Below are 17,056 nucleotides of genomic sequence, written 5' to 3'. Positions count from 1 at the left end.
TAATAAAAATCCGACAGACAGTTGACAGTCTTCTCCCCGTTTAAAAGCAGTCCAAACAGTAAAGGTTTTTTTGGGTGAGATGAGCTGATGATATTCTGAATCCTCCTTTACAGTAATCAGTGAAAAAGAAGGAGAAAAAAAAAAAAGACTACCCAAAACCTGGTCCCAATACACTAATTAAAAGGATCAGATATCATCTGAAAACTTAGCTATTGGAACATTGCAAGCCAACTTCAGTTGGCATCAGAAGTTACTGAGTTACTGCTACTCTTGTCATTTATTGTTCCCCATTCACATGGACTACATACCATGAATGTGCATAGCTTGTGATTATGGGGTTAAGATCATTTCAAGTGAGAGGCAAACATGATTTTTGATTCCGTGTCATTCCAGTCCAATAGAATGCAATACACTGACCTGGAGAAAGAAAGCTCTGTAGTTTATTGCTCAAGATAGAAATAATTTAATTTATGATGCAGATGCGCTTGTCATGGCCATGCTAGTGTCTCATTCAAACTGAGGTCACATCTCATTATATGGCCTCTTTCTCCAAGGGAAAATATTGCTTGTACAGTTGTACTTATTGTTGATGGCACAGGCAGGACACAGTAAATTCTGTTCCAAAACTACTGATGATATCTGAGCATGCCACTTCTCACAATGGCATAGATAAGAGCCATGAGCAGAGATAAGCAGTCAAACTAGTAGAGACCTGCAAGGTCAGAAATCAATCGTTTCCGACTGATCAATTTAGGACTGAGAGATCCTGGTGGTCCATACCACAGCTGTAAGTGGAGGTAATTCTTCCACTTATCTTATGGATAATATACTGTGAATGGCTTGGTAAATGTAATCTCCTTCCATCTGAAGATCATATAGATGGGAGCATTCTTCATTTTTTTCCTTTTGTTAAGTTAAAAATACTGGTACTAGAGATGATACTATGTAAATGTAGTACTTGTTAGCAGTTTGTTTCCTTTTTGTCTGCCTGTGTCTACTGATGTTCTACAGGTGCTTGGACAGCTTCTATACAATAGAAGACATTACATGATATTAACTATTTTTAAGACTGAGCAAGAGGAAAACAGGAGAAATATTATAAAAGACCTGCTAACTTCTTTACAGAACAGTAAAGTACTCTACTCTCAGAAAATGTCTGTCTTGTCCCCTGTTTATGAAATCATCTCTTGATGCTGACAAAATTCCTTGCCACCCTCTGGCCTGACTTGAGAAAACATGCTGACAAGTTTGCTGCTAAGCCACTCCGCTATCATCTGGAGGCGTTCCTGTTCAAGTTTAATTTCAAGATTTAGTCTAGAGTGGAAGCTATGCAGATCCTTTTGATTAATACTTTTTCCACCCTGCGTGCTCTCTCTCTCTCCCCCCCCTCCCCCCCCCCCTCAACTATAGATAAAACCACTCCCTTGCTGATTTTTTTCTGTGGCTCCCACAGCCTTTGCTGGCCACCAAGATGTTATGATCTTTTCCCTATCTCCTACGGAGCCTTTTCCTCCCAACAATGCTCAGATTTGGTCACAGGGCATGAGGGATTCTCTTACATAACGTTCTGCTCGTTTCTATGGTACTTCTACTTGGTTTCCCACAGCAACCACACGGAGCAGGAGACGTTTTAAGCCGTACCATCATCATCAGTTCTTAATTCCTTTCACAACATTCAGATAACATTGGTTCTTCACACTGTCATGTCCAGCTAAGACAGAGGCACCATTTGGTGTCAGTTTTCTGAAGTTCAAATAAGCAACGTTGCCTTGTGGCTTGGCAACATCTGGATTAAAGAAAGAGCTGATAGTTACCCTTCTGTTCACAGAGAATGCCATAAAAGTTCGCAGTCTGAGAAATGTGGTTTTTGAAAGTGTTAGCATAAACTAATCTCAGTATTTTGGTATCTTCTCCAAATGTCTAGCTAAGGCAGTGTCCAGCTGCCTCCCCCAGGCAGCCGGGCTTATTGCGTGAAGCACATTACGTACAATTCAGCTCAGGAAGCAGTGTCTGTGGACTGTTAACAGTATTCACATTCTTTTAAGGTCAATTCACCTCACAGCTTAGGTCCTGAAGCTGAAGGCAGTGAAAGATTCCTATTGCCTTAACTGAAGCTTATCTATCCTGCACAGCTTAGTCCTCATCAGTTAAATGCTGTTTGAGTTGTACTTTTCAGCCTATGGCCTGAACTGATAATACAGCAAAAGTTTATACCTACTTTCAGTGCAATTTGCTTGAGGTTTTTGTAGGGATTATCTCTTTTAGATGTATGAAAATTCTCATTAATGTACTCTATTCATGCCCAAAATACTTGATTATTAGTATTGCAAAAATGCAACTTCCCGTGTTGCTTTTTTTTTTCACATTTCATGTTGATGCCTGAACTTTCACTAAATACATTTTTCACTTGAACATTTTATCCAAGAATTACAGAGCAAAGAAGGAGAGAGGGAAGGAAAGAGATAGTTCCTCCTTACTCACCTCTGTCAATGCAAATTGGAGATTAAGGTTTGCTTTCTTTTACCATAGTTTATGCTAACACTTTCAAAACCTAAAATCAAAATCTGCATTCCATTTAACTGCATTCCTTTTTTTAAGGGCATGACCCAAGTGTCCATCTGTCCATCATCAATGTCTCCCTGACTTCATTGGTCTTTGGGTTAGACTGTAATTTTGCATAAACCAAGAGTGATCATTCAGTGTTTCTCTGCCCACTAGCAATTTAATTCAGCAGATTTCTGAGAACCTACCATGAGCCAGCCCCAGCTACCCTTCCAAGCACTGCTTTCCACTTAGTGACTCAGCTGCTCCAGCTCTTTGACTGGATCCCTGCATCTTAGGATGTTTCACTCATTCCAAATGGAGTCTGCAGATTTTAGTAACTTTTCTATTGGTGGCAAGTTGCAGAAGAAATTCAGGACCTTCTATTGAGGGTGCCAATATAAAGCATTTAAATTCGTTTTTCCTCCATCATTTGCAGTTTCATTACTCATCCTACCTGAAGAGCACCTTCTCTTTTCAGATGCTGATGCTTTTACTTGTCATTTACATAAGCAATGCTCTTTGGGGTCTGTTCCCATCAGAAGTACTTCTTAATGGCTTCTCTTTCTTCCTGGGCCTCTGCTGTCAGGTACCACACCTCACTCACGTCATAGGCCTTCTCCTAAACTTTTTAGGTAAATATGCATATATGGGTGGAGTAACTGACAACACCAGTGGCACATCATCAGTACCTCTCAGGTGTTTGCCAGATCTTTTATCTCTCCAGCTATTTCAGGGATTTCAGTCCACTCCAGCTGCAGAAACCAGCAGATGAAATAACAGGAGATGAACTCACCCTGTGTTTTGAAACACCTACTGTGGATTCATTGCTCCCCACACCTAAGAGATGAAGTCTGCATTACACAGGTTTAACTTATTCCTCACATGTACCACTGGGTACTCCTCTTTGCCTTGCCTCTGCAGCAAGAAATCACTGATTTTGTCAGAAATTTGGTCCTGCACCTGGAAAAGAAGCTGAAAGAAAACCAGAAGTTTTAAACCTGTTGATATCAAACAAACACAGCCTTTCTTAGCTGTGCCCATTTTAATCTGGTTTTGAAAACCTCTCCTGAAGAATGATCATCTTCTGAAGGAGATACGTTTTCCTTAGCAACAGAGGCAGGCTTTAGTGGCAGGATTCATCTGATTACATGTAGACATTCACAGTATCACTCTATGTTCTTTTTATATTTAATAGGGAGAAATGTACAATGCCTGACATATCTCATCCTACAGTAATGTCTGAATAGGTCAGATGGATCATGTCCTGAAAGTGCCTGTTTCTCTACTGACTGCAAGGTGACTATCTAGATGTGGAAGTTTTTATTCCAGGTAAGTATATTTAAGTGCATACTGATCCTGGAGGGTCTTCTGCCTTTGGGTGATCCATTGGGGAAATCTGTTGATGTTCCTGTAAATATTTAGAGACTACAAGCACTATAGACAGAACTACCTTCACTCCTTGATCATACTCTCCCACAAAAAGACATTTCTTGATTACAAGCCTTGGCCATCTTTTATTTCTGTCAATGAAGTCTAAAAGGCTTGGAAGAGCATTGTCCAGAGAAACAGTGAGCGAAATCCCCCACAATTTCAAGTGTATCATATTCTAATACAGTTTGTATATCTACAAGGTTAATTTCATTGACTAATAGCCAATAGCACTTAGTTTTCATCTTGATTCAAGCAGATGATTGTTTCTTCAGCATGTCTACATGTAGTGGAACTACTTTGCCAACTGTGTAGCTGTTCAAAAACAACAGTAAATGTCTGTTTCCCAAGACACACACCCCCTTTGAATACAGCCCAGTTTTTGCCTTTGGTATCTGCCCTTTGGGGCTCTGGTGCTTTTGGAGTAATTGATTGGATTTTTCCTTCTTCACCCCCTCCTGATAAATGGCTGAAGACATTATATACCCTCAGGAAGCAAAGCCAGTTCTGAAATCCAGCATCTAGCGCTAAAGCTCATATCCTTGTAGCCCACTCCTGTTTAATTAATTTACCTGCCACAGTAATCCTTTCTTCCCCTGTACTGTCCTCACCAGTGTTCAAAATCCCACAATTCTTGTGGTGCGGTATTTTCTTGTAGCTCCTATCGTCAGGACAAGACACCTCCTGTGCAGCATTCTTCTTCCTGGCACACAACTGTGCCTCATCAGGGTTTTGTGCAGTCATGTCAGCCAGGGATTCCCCAGGTATTTTGTACCTAAGAATAACTTTCTATAGTCATGGTTCACACATGGCCAAACCCTATTTGTGTCCTGGTTTTGCCCTTTAATGCAGATACAGGTTACTCACAGTTGGAGTGATGCCTCTTGGCATCCCCACTTGCTAGGCCAGTCTAGATCCTGCTGCAGCTACAGGGCTTCCACCAAGCCTGGGACAGGTGTCTCTGCCTTTGCCACTGCTGCTCATGTGACTAGGCTTGGGAACTAGGGTGCTCATGTTCAAAAACTGTACAGGTTTTTTTTTCCATCCCTTCTTTAAGGAAAAGGGTCTCACATCCTTCTTCATGTTGCGTATATACCCACATTAGCTCTGCTGGGGAAGCTCAGGAGGAGTCACTGAGACCCAGTTTAGTCTTCCTTCCCATCACTATTTATCAGACTGTGCCTTGACTGGATTTGTTTCATGGGGTGGCTCTTGCATAGTAGTCCCTACGATTTTTTTTTACCTGAGAGGAGATGGGGTAGTTGAACAGATTCCCAGGGCTTCAATCACCTACAGATTCCAGTCATAAGAGCCTGTAGGATGTATACAATGCCTTGCTTTGCTGTTCGAACCAAGAGCAATATTTCTTGAAAGGCAAATGGCCTGATGGTTAAAAGGTTAAAAGCTTTGTTAAACGTGTGTGTGTGTTGCCATTGATTGTGGATTTGATGGTATTTAAGTGTACTTTGAAAGGAAACCACTGATGTAGGGCCCTGTCCTTGTCATCCTTACTCAATCCTGGTGTGAAACAGCCTAACAGATTGTCAATTTATTAAATGACCACAGAGTGCAGGTCAAAGAACTGAAGTACATGGGTGGTAATTACTGTGGTTTGATAAATCTGGGCACGTGAAAGTTCACTGCAGCTTCAGTGTAACTTTCTATCTGGTGAGAGAACTAACAACAATCTGGGGCTGAGTTTGCACAACACATTTGGTATAGCTGAATACCAAAAAATCTTTTCAGGTCATTATCATTAAAACTCTGATCTTCAGATATTGCTTCAGCAGCTCATTTGACTTGGCAGGCCAACATAGACTTAACCACCTCTGGAAAAAAAAGTGTTACCATTCTGAAAAGCAAGAATGGAAATATTAAGAGTATGATCAGTAAGATGATAGGCAAAGCTTATATCATCATTAAAATGATATGCAAATTGCATGAGGGTTTAAAATCTTGTAGGACTGCCTGATGCTTGCTGGTATTTTTTTGACCTGATGTTAGAAGAAGTTGTTTGCCTTGCTTCCTTAATTGTACCTGGATTTCTAAAATTTGTATTTAATTTTAAACGTTAAGATACATAAGAAGTAAATGTATACAGTGGTAGTACAGGTGATATATAAATGATGGTATACCAAAATGCATTCAGTTATTAATAGATTATTGTTATGATAAATATGTAAAACACATTTGTTTACAATAAGGTATACCCATTAGATTATTCTTTCTAAGCATATAAACCTTTATAGTGTAAGCAGCCTTTGTAATATATTTATGACATTAAGAGAATTAGTGTGGCAGCGCTATCCCAGAAGACTATCCTGGTCCAGCTAGTATTTTGTAAAAGTTATCTAAGATCAACTCACTAACACTAAATGTGTTATTTCTGTCAACCTAGAAATGCAGACCATAAGCACAAGAATGCAAACCCTTTAAAGCTGACAAAACAGAAATCACACACTTCTGCAAGCAAAGCAGCATCCATGAAAATATGTTTTGACTGTTCTTGCTTTTGAATTAAGTTGCTGTTCTTGAATATCTGGGATGATTCCTGAGAATTCACAGAGGCATATGAAGACCAACGTCTTGATTAAAATCTTGTACAAAAGTGTAAAAAGCAGACTATCTTCCACTTCCTAAGATACAATGGTTTTGTGGAGTCACCACATGCATTAACACAATCGTCTGCACATCCTGAGCATTATCCATGCTGGTCATTCAGTTAAACTGAGCAGGCTGTTCAATTGCCACTCAAAAGGACTTGGAAAAGTGAGTACAGCATATTCTGGGGAAAGAAAAAAAATATTGGAAATGCGTCCTACTTGAGCCTAAACACAAGGGGACTTCACAAAATCAAAAGCATCTTTGAGGACCTACAAAGAGGCCTGAACACAGAACACAGAGCTGGCTCAAGTGCGTTACTAGACAGCATTCAGTTGGCAAGGGCAGGGAAGAGCAAAGAGACAGTTTGCCTCAGAGTGATAATTATTAGGCTGTAGAATGGTCTACCAAGAGGAAGTTGCTGGAAGCACCAATACTTGGCACATCTAAAATCACATTAAATAAAGCACTAGAAACTCTACTGTAAGGAACAGACTTTCATTGGCATGTTAATATTTTAATCTTCTACCCTACTGACACCCAAAGTCATGATATCCAATGTTCTCATTTCCAAACCTGTGACCTAACACTTCTTTTTCAAGTCATTTCCATGTTTACATAAATACAGGGTTGAGTCCAGGGTTGTTTGCCATTTTGCTAAATGAGAATTTTTCAGAATTTTTCCTGCATTTAAAAAAATTACTGTCTTTCTGGAGTAGTGGGGGAAAAAATGAAGGAGCAATTCATATCTCAGTAAAGTCCACTCCTGCTCCTGTGCCATTTCTTGTGTGTTTTCCCTTTACAGAATACAAATTCTTATCTCCCAGAGCATCCATCCCTTACCTTTTTACTTATGTGGTGTATGTTGGCCCTGCTGGATTTCAGACACTGTGAAAGTGGATGTACCTAACTGGAAAATTGCCCAATGGGTTGTTGCAGGCACATAATTGACCATTTGACCTTTAAGCTCAATCTCCGTGCAATGAGGTAGATTCTTTTGAAGTTTTGCATGCTTTTTGACTGCAGAGTGTGGCAACATTGAGAAATGCAAAGTAATAAGGAAATAGAGCAGCATTTTGACCCCTGCTTAAAGGAAAGCAAAGAAAATAATAAGAGTAGTATGCCAGCTGTAAACACAAGAGTAACACTGGAGTGTTCTTAATAGAGGCCTGGGGCACCGGAGTAAGTCAGGCTGTGCTGAGCCTGCAAAGCTATCTTTATATATATCTTTATATATGACAGTGTCAGTATCTCTTTGTCTGGCAATAATGGCGCTAAAAACTGTGCTCATTACAAAAGATACAGTAAGACAAAAGGCCTGACTCAACAACGAATTACCCTACTTTTGTGTCATGGTAACTCCTCTAAAAACAAGCAGAGGCAATAAGACATAACTGGGGAAGCAGAGGTGCTAGTCTAGCTTATCTCAAGGCAAAGATTGCCGCTTGTCAGTTTTGTTTAGTAAAAACATCTTACTTTGCTGAAATAGAACACCAGACAATATTCCATAGTACATTTTCTAAACTACACTATATTATAAACATTGTAGCAAACTACAGGAATGATATCCTACCTATCTTAATTATGTTTTTATGGCAGTTGTCATCAGGGACTACCAATACACAAAGTCTTAAAATATTTTCCTTAGCGTACAAGCAAAAGAAGATATACTGTAATTCTGTATGAAGGCAAGCAATCTTGGTAGAAGAGTTTTTACTTCTGTCTCAAAATGGAGACAATTTCTGAAGAAAAGTTGTATCTGAAAATAGGAACAAGTATTGTTGCTGGATTGCTGAAAGAAGAGGTTGGCTATATGCCATTTAAAGACCTGTAGGCAAGGATGGGTGTGAATACAAAATATATCCCTTGGAGTAATCCTAGACTTTGTAAATCATTCATTTCATCACCTGAAAGACCCTGGGTATATGTTACCTCATACCAGAGGACAGTTCTGGGATCACAATGAGACACAGATATTGGAAAAAATAGGCAAAACTGTTAGCCATTTAATTATATTTTCTGTGAGGCTGAAGAAATACTGTAGGGATTATCCCCTGTAATGAAAGGGGGCACTGAGCTCCAGGCACTCATGAGGGTTCACCTGTGTAATCTTTAGTCACGGTGCTGAACAGTGGGTGACCAGAGCAAAACCAGTGGGGCCCATGGGATGGCTCCTGTCAGAAAGAGTTGCCAAGATAATAAGCATTTCCTAACTGAACCCAGAGGCTCAGAGGTCCTAGTTCCCAAATTCAGAGTGGTCATCAAAGCACCCAAATGCAATGTTGAATAACTTCCCAAGAAAGTATAGCTGAGTTCAGAGCCAGGTAACAAACCCAGAACCAGGTGGGTCACTGTACTCAGATGCGTGAGCTAGTTTGTTGTTTGTGTGTTGGTTTGTTTGTTTGTTCATTTTAAATTTTTACTCCTATTTGCAAATAGAAGTATTTTCTAAAAGCATCATTTTGTCCCATGAATGAAGCCTCTATCTCCAAAGAAAAACATTCCTACAGCTCCTCCCAGCAGACTACAGAGAGGTGTGGTCTGCAACATATGAAGCCACAGAATCAACATCCCTAATTATGCTTTATCGAGGAAATTCTAGCTGCTTTGAAACCAATATGAAAATTTTCACCAACTTTTGCAGGATCAGAATTGAGCTTCAGTCACACAGGACCACTGTAAAGATTCTCCTGCAAATTTTAGGGGGACTGATGGACTCTATGTCTACATTTTTTTAGAGCTTTCTTATAGGATGCACCTAAACTATGAGAAATGAACACCATCTCCAACACTTTGTTAATTTTTTTCTCCATCCCTGTACCCCATTCACCTTCAATACTTAGAAATCATTTTGGACAATTTAAATCTCATTCAGCAGAATGGGTTTTCTAATGACACATTCCCATGCTTTGTGTGCACAGCATTCTTATTATCCTATGCAGACCAGACCTTGTAACACGGAGAAATAAAAGTTCCCGTAGGTGTTGATCAGGTTTCTATCTTGAAAGAGCAAACTCATGGAAATTTTTTATAGCTATATCAAATATTGCTTGCCTGTGCATGGTGTGATTCTCTTTCCTGGATCAGAAACCCGGAGGCTCAGCTCACAGGCTGCGAGCTGGCCTCCTACACAAAGCTGACATCATAATTAATTAAAAGGAAGTCACTGTACTACTGGTATTCTTGAGATGAGGCATTTGTGTAGCACATTCTGGACAGCATCCACTCCTACAAATGATATCATAAATTGCTTGGCACAGATACAAGCTTTCATCATTAAGGGAAAGTGCAAGAATGCTATTGGGATTTCTGGCATAGAAAAAGCAAACAAAAAATCCCCAATTATTCAGTCTTCAAGAATGAAAAGCATGGAGTGTTAGTGGGTACCTGGTGGCAAGGTGTAAACTGCATCAGATTGCACCAGACTATGCTGAGATAGTAGCTGCCACTAGTCCCTCACCAGAAATAGGAAGGCTTTCTGTGTGTCCCCTAAAGTACTCGCACTCCTCTCATATCACCACTCTTCTGTAACATGATATGTTCATTCATTCATTTCCCAGGATGAGGCTGAGCACAGCTGACATATTTCTATTGATTCCTTTATTCTGTATTTCTAGGCATTTTGTTTAACGGTGATAGCAAATGGGTGAATAATACTTACTATCTCTTCTCAGCTAAGTATTCACGGCTCAAACTCAGTTACTTTTGCAGCTGTCTGCACTCCTGTTGTTGATCATCCCCTGATCTCTGTCATTTCTTGTTTTAGATCAGGGCTTCCTGGTAGGGCTGATGTCTGTGACAAGCATTCTTGACTCTGTGATTCCCAGAAGATGTGGAGAATGGACACCCCAGTGACTATGACTCACACTTGGAAGCTTCTGCAGGTCGCGGCTCAGAAGCTCTCCTTCTCTTTTGGCTTGACTCATCAGCAATGTAAAACAATCCATGATCTCTGAACACCGCTCATTACAGCCAAACTGGAAAGAGGAAAGAAAAGAAAGGAAAAGAAAGGAAAAGAAAAGAAAAGAAAAGAAAAGAAAAGAAAAGAAAAGAAAAGAAAAGAAAAGAAAAGAAAAGAAAAGAAAAGAAAAAAAAAGAAAAGAAAAGAAGAGAAATTATGTTAAAAACTGTGTTATCACTGCAATAGTCTCTCTGCCATATTTTGCTTTTTTTTCAAAACTCATCCTATGTTCTGGAAAAGAAAAGAAAAGAAAAGAAAAGAAAAGAAAAGAAAAGAAAAGAAAAGAAAAGAAAAGAAAAGAAAAGAAAAGAAAAGAAAAGAAAAGAAAAGAAAAGAAAAGAAAAGAAAAGAAAAGAAAAGAAAAGAAAAGAAAAGAAAAGAAAAGAAAAGAAAAGAAAAGAAAAGAAAAGAAAAGAAAAGAAAAGAAAAGAAAAGAAAAGAAAAGAAAAGAAAAGAAAAGAAAAGAAAAGAAAAAAGCAAGCTCACTTCTGTTAATAACTGTGTTATCACTGCAATAGTCAGAAGTATTATTTCTCTGCCATATTTTGCTTTTTTTTCAAAACTCATCCTATGTTCTGAGCTGGATAGAGATTCTAATTTCTGAAGGGAATAAACCTACTTCTTTACTTGTTGTTAGGGGATAAATTTACTAAAGAAGCTCATTAAATGAGCTGTTTCAGTTTCCTGGATCTACCTTGTGTTCTATCTAACGTGCAGAGAAAGATTTGATTGCCAAAGCACAGAACGTTTAGGTTTTGCTCACTGTTTTTCTCTAGTCAATAATTCTGTTAACATGTAAGGTATGGCATAGTCTTGTATCTATAATCATAGGAGCAGGTCATAGGTGCATAAATCATAGAATCATAGAATCATTAAGGTTGGAAGAGACCTCCAAGATCATTGAGTCCAACCGTCAACCCAACACCACCATGACCACTAAACCATGTCCCTAAGCGCCTCATCTACCCGTCTTTTAAATACCTCCAGGGATGGTGACTCAACCACTTCCCTGGGCAGCCTGTTCCAATGTTTAACCACTCTTTCAGTAAAGACATTTTTCCTCACATCCAATCTAAACCTCCCCTGGCGCAACTTGAGGCCATTTCCTCTCGTCCTTTCGCCAGTTACCTGGGAGAAGAGACCGACACCCACCTCGCTACAGCCTCCTTTCAGGTAGTTGTAGAGAGCAATGAGGTCTCCCCTCAGCCTCCTTTTCTCCAGGCTAAACAACCCTAGCTGGGTTGTTTATAAAGGATATTATATATAATTATATTATATATATTATATATATAATATTTATATATATAAATATATATGTAATATGTACAATAATATATATAGTAAAGGAATAAAGGATAACTGGTACTTCTACATTACAGATTGACTGATTAGGAACATCTATGACTCACACACACGCCCTTTGGCGCACCCCTTCAGGGGAATACTAGACCCCTTGAGCCACCTCTTGGCCAGGAACTGCAGGCACACTTCCCAGCTGTTCTGCTGGCACATGCACTCCAGACACTGGAGAGCCCCAGCCATGTCCTCTGCGCCTTGCGGTTCTGGTGTCTGCAAAGGAAACCTGAGGCACAGCTTATCCCAGAAGGTCCCAAATCTGGTCAGCTGGGATCATCCAGATTCATCCATGAGATCTGGAGTGACAGTCAACATTTTTTCTCAAATCCTGATGGTAGCTGAGAGGTGGTGCAGTCCTTCAAGCCTGTGATGTTAGACCTCTCTCTATTTCCTGAGGTCCCCTGTAGTTATGTGGACCAACTCGGGATGAGGAGAATGAACTGAAAAAGAAGGAGGGCAAGATTAGAAATTACCAACATGATCTCATGTTCTTAAAGCTCTAGATTTCTACAGTTGCTCAAACAAGGAAAAGAGAAATTGCATAGTGTTTTCTTAAAAGCACACAGAAAATTATATAAAATCATTACTACTGATTTGAAAGAAAATCAGCAAAAGGAGTTTTCATAAACTACAATGTACACCTGGCACATACAATGTTTTAAGAGATTTACATTTTCGAAAGAGACTTTGACTCTGTGGTTCACTTGAGTGAGACAAAATTACTGTTCTGCCATGCCAAATTCCTTGCACTTACAGGATTTAACAGATAATTGAAACAGGGGAAAAAAGAAAACCATTGATAGCAAGTTACACTTTAAATAGAGGAGCAGATTTTTTCCTAAACTGCACAACTTAACACAGTATAAAACAGCTAAAAGTCTAACTCACACTACCAGATAACCTGCTTTCCACTTCTACATTTAAGTCACAGCCAGGTCATGAGTCCAGTCAAAAATGCCCAGAGATCTCGAACTGCTGATAACCCGAACAGAATTTCTTGACAATTTTAAGTCCACCAGTTCATTACAGCTTTCTGCAAGACACAAGGGAAGAAAGACAGTATTTCAAGCTACAGAGACAACTTTTCTTTATTTTTCTGTCTTCTGCTTCCATTTCCCTCCAGTGTTTTTTGTTGGTTTGTTTGTTTTTGGGGTTTTTTTTTGGGGGGGGGAGGCGGGATTAACTGCAATTGAAATTAATTCATTTCCACCTTTCATTTTCTCAATATCTTTCACCTAGGTGAAAAGTTGGTCTCAGTTTTTTGGAAGCCTCTAAAAGACCACTTAACTGTCATTTAGACTACTTAGGGAGCAGTGGTCACAAAAATATAAATCAGAAGCCTCTGTGGCTTCCAATGAAATATTTAAACTAAAGTGTGAAATGGTATTAGCTTGTTTTCAAATCAGGTCCAGATAGTTCAACAAAGTCCACGCTCTGTGTACATTTTAATTCTTGTTAAAAATTTAAAAGGCAAGCTTTTAATGTCTCAGCATTAACTTAAGTTGTAGTCAGTCTGTAAAACAATCAGAGAGATGCTATTAAAAGTATATTAATAATAAAACAGATGCTTTAAAGAAAGCTTAGTATCACAGCAACCTCAGTCCACTTTGCTTTCCATATAGAGCGCCTGGCTGAGAATTACTGTGCTTTGGTCAAGCTTAAGAGTGGAGCTTTGGGTGGAAGATTTCCCTAACAAATGAGGCTTGTGTAACCTGTTTATGTTACTTTTTTTTTTTTTTTTTAAAGAAGCAGATGCCACTTTGGTCTTTGATTTAACTCCTGAAATCAGTTATTGTGGTCATAATTTACTTCTAAGGAACATTAAGACCCAAGTATGAAATAGTGACCTATGGAGGATCAAAGAATAGCATCTAAGCTGGGCAGAGGTTTTTTTCCTCTCAGAGAGTTATGGCAGAGGAAAGAGAAGATGTGATTGCTAATCCCCAGTAGTTTCAGCAGCAAGAGTGTTTCCAGAAGCAAGACTTGACGCCAGCTAGTCCAGGATCTGAATACCAAGGTGCAGCGAGGCCATCCTGGTGTAGCCCATCCTAAGCAGTAGCACCCTCAGGCATGGCCACAGATCTACATTTACTCCAAAGTCAGGACATAAGTAAAAATTTTTAGAGACAGCTTTAAAGCCAATAGTATTACTTAGAAGCACCTACTGTATCCCTTTTCTCACCACCTTCCTTAGCTATAGTAAAGGTGCTCTATTATAAGATATTGAAACTTTATGAAAATCCTACACTACATTTGAATAGAATACGGTGACTATTTCCATATTTCCAGTGCCTGTACTACCCTTTTTGTGACACCCAGCCTTGCCAATACCACACATGCACACATTACTTCAGGAATACATATACAGTTGTACAGATGCACCATTAGCAACTTCATAACCATTTTAAAGAAAAATTCTGTATTATTGATAGCACTTATATTTGTATAGCTGAAACTGACACCTATTAAACTCTATTAATGTAGAGCATGTATAAGCTCATGATAGCTATCTTTACATCTACAAATGTCTCCGCTTTGTTCAGATTTCTACAGACCTATTTGCTCTGTCTGCTGTTGCCAGTAATATAGGCTTATCAAGCACAAGCACAAGGCAGTTGTGCTCAAATACCTATAAAGCTTATTACAAACACTGAAGCAAAAATTTATCTTTGGCAATTACAGGAAATAAAACCAAAATATCAATACTTCCCTTTCTAAAAGAGGCTGGATCCATCTCAGTCATGGAGATCGAAGTTACTTTTTAAGTTACAGAGATTCCTACTTCTCAGGTTATAGCTGCAAGTATACATTATATAAGTTTTGTGCCAAATGCTCTTCAGGCAATTCTTACAACGAAGGTTTTTTTTCAGGACTTCAGTGAAATTATTTATCATGTTTGTAGTAACACGCTGCCTCAGGCCTATAGAAGTGTAATACACTCAGATACTGCCTTAATAAACATAGATTTATATCCTGCCTGTCTTGTAATAGCTTTAAAGAGCAATAGGAATTAAGCACATAGTTCTAAAACTATGGGACAGTCTCCAGCTGACCCAGGGTGTCTTATGTTTTACAGTAAAGAAATTCTTCAGTACTGAGATTAGAAGCCAGTCGTAAAGTGGTTCCTTCTCTACTTTCATGTCTGATATCATGTTTACTACAGAGGCATGAGTTGAAGGAAGATACAAAGCTCAGGCATGAGCCAAGCACCCTCCTTGACATACAGAAAAAAGTCTCATCTCTCCTGAGTATGTTTAGGACCTCTTCATCCTTCCTAGATGGAGAGAGGCTCTTTATCTCCAGTGAACTTTCCATCATAGCCTTACCTTCTGCTCCAGCACAATCTGTCTAAATTGCACAGCCCATGGGCTAAACACCGGGCAGAGCTGGGGGAAGCAGAAATCATTCTAAAAAAATCCCCCTGCACATTATTTCTCATTGCCACAGCCTCTTGCACTGGACTTGGGGTTAAGCAGGCACAGGACATAAGACTGAGCCCTTACTGGCAAGGCCACCGCTCCTGCCGGCTGTGCTGTCATGCCCCGCTCCTGGCTCACCTTGCTGTGCGGAGCAGCCAGCCCTCGCTGCTCTGATGTCTGCTGCAACATGGGGCCTCACCTCGACATAGGGTCAGGCCACAGGCAGGTAAGCACACAGAGCTGGGAGGAAGGACAAGCTCCAGGATCCAGCCATATGGATAAAGCCATAAAAAAAATCCTGTGACTTTGGTTGTCAGAGGTAGCCCCAGCTGAAATATACAGAAATATTTTGGGATTCAGATAATTATACAACCACACTTAGGAAAAACAAGTAAAGATGTTCCATTTTTCATCCTTTGAACACAACAGAAACATGGTATAATACACAAATACAACATCATGGAACTAGCATTTTTTAAGCTGGATAGGGTTAAGCACAGTTTATGTTTGTATTTTCAAACCCATATTTTTACCATTCCTGATAGCCAAGGAAAAATGAAAAGTATAAGCTGGTGTTGAATGACCCTCTTCCTCTGGGTCATCCTTTCCTCCCACTCCGAATGTCAAACGCTTACGGGCTGTGATAGGATAGGCACAGACTTTGTTGGTGGGATATCTAAACAAATACGCTCCCCTTGCTCATGGTCTCCTTCACGTCACTTCTTTCATCCCTTTGATGAGACACCAGGACACTTTACAGCAAGGGCCTTTCGTAGCTGAGGTGGGGTTTGTTAGTCTTAAAGAGAGGAAGTCGCAATCTCTTGGGGATTAACCCAGCACTATTACCATTTAAATGTGAGAACTTCAGGACATATCTAGTCGTAAGTCACCTTTCAGGAGTCAGACTCTGCATTTATGGAGGAAAAAGAGAGAAATGAGGCATTTATACAGAAATCTATTCTGGTGAAATGCAAAACAAAAATAAGAGGCTGATCTTTTCCTGGACAGCATTACATGCTGCTATTTATATGAGGGTTGGAGACTCTATCTGCAGCTTACGTCTGTAAGAATTTCCAGGAGACTTTTCAGAACACAAGGATGCGATGGCAAAAAAAAAAAAAAAGGTTTATAATTAAAACAAGCTATATTTAAACCTAACTGCTAAAATTGAAGGAGAGTGCAGCTTTTGGTTTTGTGCATAAAAGACACTGAAAATAGCAAGGGAAAAATATTTGTAGGCATGTGATAGCAATGCAATTACAGTTATATAACAAGCATGCAAACTCAAGAAAGAAAAGTTTGAGCTTTCTTCAGCAGAGAAAATAGATGAGCGTGGCTGAAGCTGTCTTTCTAAGCACAAAGCACGCATACACAAGGTTTATAAAGCATGAACTCAATGAAAAAGGCAGCCTTTGATGTTTCCAGGTAACGGCTTTCATTTAGAGTTATATAAAAAAATATCTAGTGTGATCTTTACTCCGTATTCATTTACTAATTATTACTAAGTATAATACATTCCAAAATTATTTTCATAGAAAGTTATTTAATAGGTATTTTATGTATATACAAGCATCCTGCAGAACTATTTTCTTCTCATTTGCTCTATTCTCAATTTTGCTAGTAAACCCAAGACAAACTGTAGGATCTAAACATAGGTAGAACTTTACAGCAGGAAACACTTGTACTGAAATATAACCCCCCCTATAGATTCTAGGTGCCTTTCTATTTGTTGTAGTAAAAAAACAAC

Source organism: Pygoscelis adeliae, unplaced genomic scaffold (assembly GCF_000699105.1).
Source record: "Pygoscelis adeliae isolate BGI_AS28 unplaced genomic scaffold, ASM69910v1 Scaffold45, whole genome shotgun sequence".
NCBI lineage: Eukaryota > Metazoa > Chordata > Aves > Sphenisciformes > Spheniscidae > Pygoscelis > Pygoscelis adeliae.
The sequence above is the reverse complement of the archived record's forward strand: the minus strand, read 5'-3'. Positions refer to the sequence as shown.